This window comes from Malaclemys terrapin, chromosome 1 (genome assembly GCF_027887155.1).
Source record: "Malaclemys terrapin pileata isolate rMalTer1 chromosome 1, rMalTer1.hap1, whole genome shotgun sequence".
NCBI classification, from domain to species: domain Eukaryota; kingdom Metazoa; phylum Chordata; order Testudines; family Emydidae; genus Malaclemys; species Malaclemys terrapin.
This window is the reverse complement of record NC_071505.1, coordinates 162,473,857-162,486,863: the sequence shown is the minus strand read 5'-3', so window position 1 is coordinate 162,486,863 and position 13,007 is coordinate 162,473,857. Positions and strand designations below refer to the sequence as shown.

Below are 13,007 nucleotides of genomic sequence, written 5' to 3'. Positions count from 1 at the left end.
ATGCCTTGTGAGAGTGGACAAACAGCATTATATTGATAATCTGGCAACACAAGCAGAGGATGCAGCTGCTTGTGGTGAACAAGGAACCGTCTACAAAATGACACGGCTTTTCAGTGGTAAATGGCAGACATCAACAAACACTGTCATCAGGAACAAACAAGGACACCTACTAACAACCGAAAAAGAACAAGAAATGTGCTGGACAGAGCATTTCAAAGAATTGTTGAACAGGGAGCCACCTAAAGAGGAAGCAAACATCCAGGAGGCAGAAGATCTTGATATCAACACAGACACCCCAACTAAGGAAGAGATCATTCAAACCATCAAATCCTTAAAAAATGGGAAAGCTCCTGGCAAGGATAACTTGAATGCACAATTGTTCAAGGGAAATCCTAAATGAACAGCATCTATCCTGGCCCCTCTATTTACGGCAGTCTGGGAAAGGGAAAAGTGCCAGACGAGTGGACCAATGGGGTTATAGTCAGGATGCCAAAGAAAGGAACTCTCAATTATTGTAATAACTGATGTGGTATCACACTTTTATCTGTGCCAAGCAAAGTATGGTGTAAGATCATAGTAAGAGGCATATATAGCGTTCTCATAAAAGAGCAAGCTGGTTTTCGGAAAGGGCATGGATGCACAGACCAGATCTTCACACTACGAAACATAATAGAACATTACTTAGAGTGGCAATGGAAACGCTACATAAATTTCATAGACTTTGAGAAGGCTTTTTATAGCATTCAGAGGACCAGCATATGGCGCATTCTGGAGGAATATGGAATTCCTTTCCGTATAATCGACATCATCAAAAGATTCCATTTCAACTTTACATGCAGTGTTGATCACAGTGAACTCAGTTTTGAAGTCATAGACTCATAGACTCTAAGGTCAGAAGGGACCATTATGATCATCTAGTCTGACCTCCCGCATGATGCGGGCCACCAAACCTGACCCACCCACTCCTGGAAGAATTCTCTCCCTTGACTTAGCTGTAGAACTCCCAAATCATTATTTAAAGACTTCTAGTCGCTCAGAATCCTCCAGCAAGCGACCCCTGCCCCATGCTGCGGAGGAAAGCGAAAAACCTCCAGGGCCTCTGCCAATCTACCCCAGAGGAAAATTCCTTCCCGACCCCAAATATGGCGATCAGCTGATCCCCGAGCATTGCAGGCAAGATTCTCTAGCCAGACCTTCTGGAATAGTACTCTGTAGTAACTTTTAATATCCCATCATTGACCATTGTTATCGACCTATTGACTAAAATCACTGTATCCCATCAAACCATCCCCTCCATAAACTTATCAAGCTTGATCATAAAGCCAGAGAGGTCTTTCGCCCCCACTGTTTCCCTCAGAAGGCTATTCCAAAACTTCACCCCTCTGATGGTTAGAAACCTTTGTCTAATTTCAAGCCTAAACTTCCCGACGGCCAGTTTATATCCATTCGTTCTAGTGTCCACATTAGTACTGAGCTGAAATAATTTCTCTCCCTCCCTGACACTTATCCCTCTGATATATTTAAAGAGAGCAATCATATCCCCCCTCAGCCTTCTTTTGGTTAAGGTAAACAAACCGAGCTCCTCGGGTCTCCTTTCATACGACAGATTTTCCATTCCTTGGATCATCTTAGTGGCCCTTCTCTGTACCCGTTCCAGTTTGATTTCATCCTTTTTAAACATGGGAGACCAAAACTGTACACAGTACTCCAAATGAGGTCTCACCAGTGCCTTGTATAACGGAACCAGCACCTCCCTATCCCTACTAGAAATACCTCGCCTAATGCATCCCAAGATCGCATTAGCTTTCTTCACGGCCACGTCACATTGCCGACTCATAGTCATCCTGTGATCAACCAGGACTCCAAGGTCCTTCTCCTCTTCCGTTACTTCCAACCAAAGCAGGAGTCCAGAGATAATATGCTTGCTAACAGCAAAAATGTGTTTAAATAAATAAATAAATAATATATAGAGGTGAGAAATAACAGACCTCAACCCTATTGTCCCTCTGCAAATTTGTGTACACAGAGTCAATCCCTTACCTCTCTCTAAAAGTGCAAAGTTTCAAAAAGTTCAATGAATAGAAGATTGTTGGGGGTGGAATAGATCTGGCCAAAGAGAAAAAAGAAGTCTGGAGATAAATGTGAGAAGGGAGGGACAGGCAGTAGAAACAAAAGTTAAACTGTTTGAGCAGCATATTCCAGAAGTCTTGAGGTCTTTCTGAGTGTAACCTTCATTGATTTGATATCTACCATACCATTCTCTCACTAAAAGGGAAAACCTATAATGGTAGCAGGCTGTAAAAGAGACCCAGTTTGGGAATAAGAACCATTCAAGAAATATATGTTTGCTGATGACATTTTAAAGAAAGTCATACCAGTGAACTGGTGGACATCACTTAAGCACTTAGATTCAACTGTTGAAGTGATAACCTCAATTTTAACAGCAGTAGCTTCTTCTGTTGGTGTAGAAAGAATATTTTCTTCCTTTGGACTAATTCATTCCAAATAGAGAAATTGTTTGGGACCTGAAAAAGCAGGAAAGCTTGTTTTTCTTTTCCAGATTATGAACAAACAGGAAAATGAAGGTGAAGACGACTGAGTTAGCTGCAGAAGCCAATATTTTAAGTTTCTCATGTTGAAAACTGGCTGACACAGTCATTTTTTTTTAATATTTCATTTAACTATTTTAGTTAAACAATTTTAAAAATCTTGAATGTTTAACTAAATTCAAAAATTCATGTTTGTTTTGTTAAAATATTATGTATATTATTATACATTATTATATATCATACATTATACATATTATATGTATATTATGTATAATATTATAAATAAAATGTTTGCTGTTGAAGGAAAAAAAACAGAATACATAATGTTGTTGTTTTAGTTAACTATAACAACTTAAATGTCTGTCTGGTGATGTTCTCCTCCTAATACAGCATGGCAAAAAAAATCCTCCAAATATTAATGATTAACCTGTTGAATTGGAGATAGTTCACCTCCCAATGACTTCCTAAATATCTGCTTCAATTACCTTTGGTAAATGAAATAACCAAACAATCATTCATTTTCTGATATAGCTGTAAAACTAATCTGAAAAGTTTTCAAAATAAATCACTTTAAAAAATGTATAATGTGTACCTTCTAAAAATGAAACCTACATTTATCTCGGAGTTGTGAAGAATATGTATTAGGGTTATAACAACCAACAAGAATGCACTTTTACGTAGAAATCCATGATTAAATCGAGTCGTCCTGACTAGCAATTTAAATCAATTTGATTTAAATCAAATCCACCCTGTCCAGAAGGACTCCAGGAGCAGTTTTTGGCAAAGGAGACCCTGTCAGCAAGGTTGCACTAGAACATTTTCAACAAGTAGCAGAGGACCTGAAGGCAGCAGGAAGGCACAGGGTGGGAAAACCCTGTTTCCCCAGCAAATTAATTTGGGGGAACTCCAATAAGGGAAACCGCACCAACCTTTGTTCCTCACCATGGCCTCTTACAATTTTTTCCGCATGAGAGGGTAGACTCTATGTCATTATCATCAACATAGGTAAGTTTTGTATCTAGCATAATGGTAAGTCACACCTACTTTAAGAACCTTGTCAAGTGAAGGTTGATTGGATTGGGTGGGGGAAGGGAAAGACAAACCAAGCAGACATGTATCTTGATCAAATTTCTATTTTATTTCCTTGCTGGGCCCCGATATATTCTTTATACATACTCAATATTTTCAAGTTTATTTACATATTCCCAATGTTCAATATTTTGACTAACTGGGATGAGTTTCTTAACGGGCACCATTGTCAACTATTTCGGTGACAGCCCACATCTAAAATGAGTATTTGTGTAAAGATTGTTTGAAATATTTATATCTTAGCTTACAAGTTCTTTGGGCCTTTTATACAGTGCCTAGCACAACATGGGTCTAGGACTCATTGGGACCTCTGAGGCATTACCACAATGTGAATTAATAGCAGTAATTTCTCATATAAGCTATTCACAGTAACGAAACTCTCAGGTGCCTGGTTTCTTGTATCAGAAGACACTGTACCATATGTTAGTTTACTCCTTGGGGCACAATGAGGTCCTGGTCCATGACTAGGTTTTCTAGGCACTTCAGTAATACAAATAAATAAAAATAATACAAGGCAGGTTTAAAACTTACTTTGTACAGAGATGCATATTTCTTTTTCCAACGTGTCATGAAGAAAGGAATGGATGAGGCCCTGTTATAATGCCTCATTTTCCCATTTCATCCCATGGACAGCAATGGATGATGCATTCAACCTTGTGTCACTGAAATGCACTTTCTCCTGAGTGGTTCCAGGATTTTGATTCCATATAACTTGCTGTAGGTAGCTATGCTGTGTATTAAAAGATCCTTTGACCTTCTGATAGATTACCTGTAAAAGAAAGCATATAGTTACATTTCAGGGTCACATCTTCACCTAGGTGTGACGTTACACCCCATATTATTCATAGAAATATGGTTATGATATGAATATGGCCTAAGATATATTTTATGCAAGATGGGTCTTGTAAGGTATCACTGGAAATGTTATGATTTACTGAATGAGATTATCCAAATTGTATGGATGTATCGTTGTATCTAACGTTAGGAATATTGACTATGTAACAATTACAACTGTGTGTGTGTGTGTGTGTGTGTGTGTATCTGGGGGAGACACACCAGACAACCAGCCATTACAGCCTTGATGGGCCATTAGGAAGAAACAATGTGAAGATACTAATGTGGAAGAAACGAACTCCACTCTCAGGTTGGAAGCAACAAAATCAAAGACAGCTTAATTCAGGACATGCAATTGCAAGAGAAGAACACAGCTGACAGAGAGCATCTCTGCCTCAGTTTCTTCAAAGTACAAGCAATATCATACAAGCATTTATACATTTTAATGGCATGCATTAATTAAAAACATCTGCAGTTTGTTTAGGTTATGTCCTGCCCATTCCTATATTTTCTCACTTCTGTTCTCAAAACATCGCTATCTCAAGGCTGGGTCACGCTGACTCTACTCTGCTGTCTTCCCACCTGCTTCTGAGGTGAGCCTGCTTCTACAGGTTCCGCGATATCAGCTAAGACTTAGCATAACAATTGCTCTGTTTCTTACAACTGAGAGGTCTATATTGAAATCCTTTAACCCTGTTTCCACACTAATCTCTCTCCTTCCTGAGGTAGCTGTGACACTACTAAGACAGGTGATAAGATCACCTGATACAATATACCACCTTGGACACTGCTGGTACTTTTCCTTTATAGGGAGATGGGGAATCAAACAAAGGTTTCCCTCTTCAGGTAAATTCTTTTTAAGGCTGGGGAGGGGATTAATCTGGACTCTCCTCCATTGCTTACCCAAGAAGAAAGACTGCTGAAAGTACCTGAAGGGACAAAGGAACCAACCTGAGTGGAAAGGCAGGGGTGAGACCACACTGAGACAGAGGTCCAGTCTGTAAGAAGAAATAACGTGAACTCTAAGCTACAGAAACTCTGCAACTTGCCTGAAATAACATTTAGGGTGAGAAATTACTTCTTGAAACCAGTCTCTTAAAGACCTTAGGCTTAGTATCTGTGTTTTGTTTTTTTTGCTCAGTAATCTGCTTTGTTCTGTTTGCTGTCCCTTATGATCACTTAAAATCTGCCTTTTTTAGTTAAAATTTATTTTATGCAAGATTTAATTAAATCCAGTTTGTGCAATTTCTAACTGGGGAGCGGGTGGGCAAGAAGTTGTGCATATCCCTCTTCACATTGAGGGACAGGGTGAATTTTTATGAGCTTACGCTGGGCAAATCTTTCTATACAGTGCAAGACAGTATAATTTTGGGTTTATTCCCCCGGACATGTCCGGCTTTTAGAGTTAAAAATAGCGTCCGGGGGGAATCTCTAAATGTCCGAACTTCCCCGCCCCCCATGCAGAGCGTGCGCTGCTGACAGGGCAGCCGGCTGGATGGTGCCACTTACATGGGGCTCCGACAGCCAGAGAGAGCCCCTCCTCCTCTCCCCTGCAGCTGAGATCACTTCCTCCCTCCCTGCATTCGCAGGTCACCAGCCGGCAGTTGCACCAGCAGTCTGGAGCTCCTCTCCCTGATCCTCCTCCCCGGCACACTGGCTGAGTGGCAGGGTAAGGGGGCCAGGGGGTCGGAGAAGGGGCAGGGAAGTTCTGGAGGGGGCAGTCAAGAGACAGGGAGCGGAGGGGGGGGGTCGGGAGTTCGGGGGGGGCTTTCTGGGGGTGGGGATTGGGATAACATTTTGGGCAGTCAGGGTACAGGTAGGGGGTAGGGGCAGTTAGGGTGGGGGGGTCTCAGGAGGGGGCAGTTAGCCTCCCTGTTCCTTGTCCCCTTAGGTAGGGGGTGGGGTTCTGGAGGGCAGTTAGGAGCAGGGGTCCCAGGAGGGGTAGTCGGGGGACAAGGAGCGGGGGGGGATGTTTGGGAGTTCGGGGGGGGCTGTCAGGGGGCAGGGGTGGGGAGAGGGTTCGGAGCAGTCAGGGAGCAGAGGGGTTTAGATGGGTCGGGAGTTCTGGGGGGGGCTGTCAGGGGGTGGGGAGTGGTTGGATGGGGTGTGGGAGTCCCGGGGGTCTGCCTGGGGGTGGGGATGTGGATAAGGGTTGGGGCAGTCAGGGGACAGGTAGGGGGTAGGGTTCTAGGGGGCCACTTAGGATGGGGGGAGGGTCTCAGGAGGGGGCAGTCAGGGAACAAGGAGCAGGGGGAGGGTTGGAGGTTCTGAGGAGGGCGGGAAGTGGGAGGTAGTGGAAGGGGCAGGGGCGGCGCTAGGGCAGGACAGGGGCGGGGCTCCTCCCGTCTTCTTTTGTGCTTGCTGAAATATGGTAACCCTATTTTAATGACTCTTTTCCCACTAAACCCACAGAGGGGTTGGAGCATGGAAAACCCTCAGTGGAAACAGAGCCACAGAAAAAAAAAGTGTCAAATAAAGCCTGCTTTTAAAAACAACAAGCTCTGTGAGCAAGCAAGACAGCTAGTCCACCATAAGAAACAGAAGACACAGCGGGAGGAATGCAGGGACTCTGCTTCCCCCATAAAGACACTGACCAACCTTCCCAATGACTCTCAGGAATGGCAAGAGAGCAGGGAAGGAGTAAAATTATGTTCAGGCATTTATTGTTTTGCCTTCATCTGCAACTCTGTGCTGTTGACGAGTAGGGTTACCATATGTCCGGATTTTCCCGGACATGTCCGGCTTTTTGGTCGTCAAATCCCTGTCCGGGGGGGAATTCCAAAAAGCCGGACATGTCCAGGAAAATAGGGAGCGGTCGTGGGGCTTGGATCCGCGCTGGGGCCGGAGCCGCTCGGGCCGGTGGTGCTCAGCCGGGGCTGGGCCAGTGCTGGGGCCGGTGCCAGATGGGCCGGTGCCCTGGAGCCCGATCCGAGCTGGAGTCGCCGGGGCTGGAGCCGCTCGGCCAGTGCCTCGGGGCCGAAGCCGCTCGGCTGGGCCCGGTGCCCGTGCCCCGGGGCCCGAGCCGAGTTGGAGCCGCCGGGGCCGGAGCTGCTCAGCCTGGGCCAGTGCCTGTGTCCCGAGCCGAGCTGGAGCCGCCGGGACCAGGGCGGGCCGGGGCCAGCGCGCTCCACTGGAACCAGGGCCGGTGCCCCAGGGCCCGAGCCGAGCTGGAACCGCCGGGGCGGGCCGGGGCTGGTGCGCTCGGCTGGAACTGGGGCTGGCGCCCCAGGGCCCGAGCTGAGCCAGGCCCGAGCCGCTCGGCCAGGGGGCCGGACTGGGCCGCGCCTCCTTGCGCCCCCTCGCCCCAGCTTACCTGCTGCCTGCCTCCCTGTTTCAGGCTTCCCGCGGACATTTGATTCGTGGGAAGCAGGGGAGGGGGAGGAGCAGGGGGGGCGGAGCGTTTAGGGGAGGGGATGGAGTTGGGGCAGGGACTTTGGGAAAGGGGCGGGGTTGGGGTGGGACTGGGTGGGGTGGGGAAGGGGGCGGGGCCCCTTGGAGTGTCCTCTTTTTGTTATTTTAAAAAATGGTAACCCTATTGACGATTATAGTTCCTTTGCAGAGCTTATGTTCCTTATTTTACCTGCCACGTGTCCCAGTCACCACTTCTTGGTTGGTCTCTGGAGGGGCCTCAGCTGCTCCTGACTGACTTTCCTTAGTTTGTTCTCAGTCAGCCCAGTTCCTGAACTCTCACCTCCAATTAAGCCTATTAGTCCTTCGCTTTATGGGCTTGCAATCTCCTATCTGTTTTCCTGGAGGCAGCCTGGTGCAGGGCTGTCACACCCCTTTGCTATCTCAGGCCTTTCTGCCTCCCTTTCTTTTGCTCTACTCTCCCCTTTCTAGCAGGCCTTGTTTCCTCTATTTGCTGCAGCTGTGGGTGCCTGCCTCCATGACTGGCAACTGCATGGGGCTGTGATCAAGCTGCTTGCTTATAAACGGGAAAGACTCTCCTTTCTCTCTGTCTATGCTCTGTATAGTATTTGTAAGCCCCATTACTATTCCCAAAGAATTAAACTGTAAATCAGAGCACCCACAGGGATGGAGTGTGGGAGAGTGAACAAAATGACTGAGGAGATTTGGGAGGATCATCACTGGTTTCAGGGGGCCAGGTAGCGAGTTCTGCACCCAGGAGCAGGCCTTGGAGATGCAGAGGTAGAACCAGTGACTGGATGCTGCCCAGAGTCAGCTGGCTTGATAGCACGTGGGATCCAAAGGATGGTGACAACTAATGCAGTTTAGTGGCCACCCAGCCAGTGGACTCAGTCAGGGCTGTGAAAATACCTAATGGAGAAGCTATGCTGACTGTTCCTTGTTTCCTTTTGCTTGCATGTGGCCAAGATCTCCTTTTCTCTTTAAAAGAAGAACAACAGATGACCCTAGTTACTTTTAAAAAACAGATGAAACAAGAAAGAGACAGCAGCACGTCACAACACCAATGGCCAGGGATGCGTGGATCAGAGAGTGAGAACTGCTGGGTTAGAATGATCAGAGCGTGACACAACAGCGATGGCTCTGCAGCCAAACGAGCTGTAGGGAGACTGGTGTGTGGCTGTTCCCAGCACAGAATTGAGTTCTGCAGCTCCCTGAAGCTCTCTCCTTCTGTCAGTCTCTCTTGCACTTCCCCTCCTCCAAAGGGAGGAATGCTGCTAATGAAAGAAGCTGAGAGAGAGGCACAGAGCAGTAAGGGAAGCAGAGAGAGAGGAACTGAATGATCAAGTGTGTCCATTCACTCAGACCAGAGTTATGAAAGAAATCTCAACTGTCAACTTTCTTCCTTACCCTCTCTTAGTTAATGTTATTTTAAACAAAACCTCAAAGAAGTCACAGACCCAAAGAACAATTCACGTAAGTTCAGTTTCCCAAAAGAGCACTTAGACCCAGCTGAGTCTGAATCACTCAGCAAAATGGATCAAAATGCATCTGAGGTACAGCGTAGGAGGAAAGGTAGGGTTACCATATTTCAGCAAGCAAAAAAGAGGACGGGAGGAGCCCCGCCCTAGCCCCGCCCCTGCCCCTCCCACTTCCCGCCCCCCCAGAACCCCCAACCCTCCCCCCGTTCCTTGTCCCCTGACTGCCCCCTCCTGGGACCCCTGCCCCTAACTGCCCCCCAGGACTCCACTCCCTATCTAAGCCTCCCTGCCTCTTGTCCCCTGACTGCCCCAACCCTTATCCACACCCCCACCCCCAGACAGACCCCTGGGACTCCCACGCCCCATCCAACCACTCCCCACCCCCTGACAGCCCCCCCCGAACTCCCAACCCATCTAAACCCCTCTGCTCCCTGTCCCGACTGCTCCGATCCCTCTCCCCACTCCTGCCCCCTGACAGCCCCCCCAGAACTCCCAACCCATCTAAACCCCTCTGCTCCCTGTCCCCTGACTGCTCCGATCCCTCTCCCCACTCCTGCCCCCTGACAGCCCCCCCCAGAACTCCCAACCCATCTAAACCTCTCTGCTCCCTGTCCCCTGACTGCTCCGATCCCTCTCCCCACTCCTGCCCCCTGACAGCCCCCCCCAGAACTCCCAGCTCCCCACCCCCCTGCTCCTTGTCCCCTGACTGCCCCTTCCTGGGACCCCTGCTCCTAACTGCCCTCCAGAACCCCACCCCTAAGCCTCCCTGTTCCTTGTCCCCTAACTGCCCCCTCCTAAGACCCCCCCCAACTGCCCCCCAGGACCCTACCCCCTACCTGTACCCTGACTACCCAAAACTTTCTCCACCCCCCCACAAAAGCCCCCCCCCCGTTTCTTGACTGCCCCCTCCAGAACCTTCCTGCCCCCGGTCCCCCTTACCCTGCTGCTCAGAACAGGGTGTTGGGCTCTGTGCGAGCCGAGCCGGACACGTGGCTGCGCTCCCCAGCACAACAAAACCCGGTCCCTGGCCCTGCACAACAAAACCCGGTCCCTGGCCCTGCACAGTGCTGCCGGACCGGGTTGCAGGAGAGGCCAACTCAGAATGCAGGGCGGCTCCGGCTCCTCTACAGCTGCTCAGGAGTCCAGCCCGGGACATCCCTGCAGCCCTCCCAGCCGCTCGCTCTGCTCTGCCGGGGGGAAATCCCGGACATTGTGAGTGCTTTACAAATTCCCCCCGGACGCTATTTTTAGCGCGAAAAGGAGGACATGTCCGGGTAAATCCGGACGAATGGTAACCCTACCCAATCCCATTGCTCAGAGCCTCCAGAAATACATTCCTTCAACCTCTGCTCCTCAAACTGCCGTTGCATCTCCTCAGTGGCCTGACCCTTTGTTCCTATGCTGGAAGAATGTACCTCCTTGGTACTTACAGAGAGATGGCTAAAATAGGAAAAGCCTCATGCTCCTTTCAGAGCTGTGTTGGGTCATCATAAACAGGCTAAGCCCGGTTGTTAAAGGTTAAAGCCCTGGTGCAGGAGTGCACTGAGTCTGTGTTATACGTTTGTTTTGTATGTGACCTGTTGTTCCTATTATCCTTACTCAGTATCTTTGAAATTTTAGCCTTTGCTAATAAATTTAGACTTGTTTTCACTTATAACTAACCTCAGTGCTATGTAACGCCAATATTTAAAAAGGGCTCAAGAGGTGATCCCAGCAATTACATACCGGTAAGTCTAACGTCAGTACTGGGCAAATTAGTTGAAACAATAGTAAAGAATAAAATTGTCAGACACACAGAAGAACATAAATTGTTGGGCAAAAATCAGCTGGTTTCTGTAAAGGGAAATCATGTCTTACTAATCTATTAAGTTCTTTGAAGGAGTCAACAAACATGTGGACAAGGGGGAATCCAGTGGACATAGTGTACTTAGATTTCCAGAAAGCCTTTGACAAGGTCCTTCACCAAAGGCTCTTACGTAAATTAAGTTGTCATGGGATAAGAGGGAAGATCCTTTCATGGACTGAGAACTGGTTAAAAGATAGGGAACAAAGGGTAGGAAATTATTGGTAAATTTTCAGAACAGAGAGGAGTAACTATGGTGTTCCCCAAGGATCAGTCCTAGGACCAATCTTATTCATAAATGATCTGGAGAAAGGGGTAAACAGTGAGGTGGCAAAATTTGCAAACGATACTAAACTACTCAAGATAGTTAAGACCAAAGCAGACTGTGAAGAACTTCAAAAAGATCTCACAAAACTAAGTGGTTGGGCAACCAAATGGCAAATGAAATTTAATGTGGTTAAATGTAAAGTAATGCACATTGGAAAAAATAACCCCAACTATACATACAATATGATGGGGGTTAATTTAGCTACAACTAATCAGGAAAGACATCTTGGAGTCATCATAGATAGTTCTCTGAAGACGTCCACACAGTATGCAGCGGCAGTCAAAAAAGCAAACAGGATGTTAGGAATCATTAAAAACGGGATAGAGAATAAGATGGAGAATATCTTATTGCCCTTATATAAACCCATAGTACGCCCTTGAATCTTGAATACTGTATACAGATGTGGTCTCCTCAGTTCAAAAAAATATATTGGCATTAGAAAAGGTTCAGAGAAGGGCAACTAAAATGATTAGGGGTTTGAAACAGGTCCCATATGAGGAGAGATTAAAGAAGCTAGGATTTTTCAGCTTGGAAAAGAGGAGACTAAGAGGGGGATATGATAGAGGTATATAAAATCATAAGTTGTGTGGAGAAAGTGAATAAGGAAAAGTTATTGTTCCCATAATATAAGAACTAGGGGCCACCAAATGAAATTAATGAGCAGCCAGTTTAAAACAAATAAAAGGGAGTTATTCTTCACACAGCGCACAGTCAACCTGTGGAACTCCTTGCCTGAGGAGGTTGTGAAGGCTAAGACTATAACAGGGTTTAAAAGAGAACTAGATAAATTCATGGAGGTTAAGTCCATTATTGGCTATTAGCCAGGATGGGTAAGGAATGGTGTCCCTAGCCTCTGTTTGTCAGAGGGTGGTGATGGACGGCAGGAGAGAGATCACTTGATCACTACCTGTTACGTTCACTTCCTCTGGGGCACCTGGCATTGGCCACAGTCAGCAGACAGGTTACTGGGCTGGATGGACCTTTGGTCTGACCCAATATGGCCATTCTTATGTTCTTATGATGTTATCAAGGATCTGGCCCTGAGTTGTCTCAGTCATGCTGTGTATACACTGTTCTCTTGGGCACAGCAAACTTGGTGCTTTCTGTGAGTGTCCAGTGACGGGCTGGATACCACACAGGGATGATTTCAGAGGGGCTGGGCTGGGCCATAGGCACCAACTGTGGGTGTTCCTGGACTGGAACATCCAAGGAGGAAAAAATGGTGGGTGCTGAGCACCCATCAGCAGCCCCCCACATCAGCCCCTGCTCCGCCCAGCACCTCCCGCCTGATGCGATCAGCTGTTCTGTGGCATGCAGGAGGCGCTGGGGGGAGAGGAGGAAGGAGGGAGGGTGTGGTGCTTTGGGGAGGGGGCAGAATGGGGCGGGAAGAGGTGGGGTAGGGGCAGGGCCTTGATGGAACAGGTGGAGTGGGGGCAGGGATGGGATACAGCCAGGGGTCAAGCATCCCCCAGCGCATTAGAAAGTTGGCACCTATGGGCTGGGGTATACCTTGCGTT

The 13,007-nt window shown here is 47.5% G+C and overlaps 1 protein-coding gene across 3 annotated transcripts in view; it reads right to left on the bottom strand.

Annotated features, from left to right (window-relative positions):
• Window positions 1-4,395, bottom strand: part of LOC128846672 (OX-2 membrane glycoprotein-like) — a 154,795-nt gene extending 150,400 nt beyond the window's left edge. For 2 of the 3 annotated variants that reach the window (XM_054045917.1, XM_054045932.1), the window contains exons 1-2: window positions 4,170-4,395; window positions 2,376-2,525 (exon numbers count right to left, since the gene is read on the bottom strand). The gene's annotated coding sequence lies outside the window, so the exon portion shown is untranslated. The remainder of the gene's footprint in view (window positions 1-2,375; window positions 2,526-4,169) is intronic. The other variant, XM_054045924.1, reaches the window with a different exon arrangement.
• Between the last annotated feature and the right edge of the window lie 8,612 nt (window positions 4,396-13,007).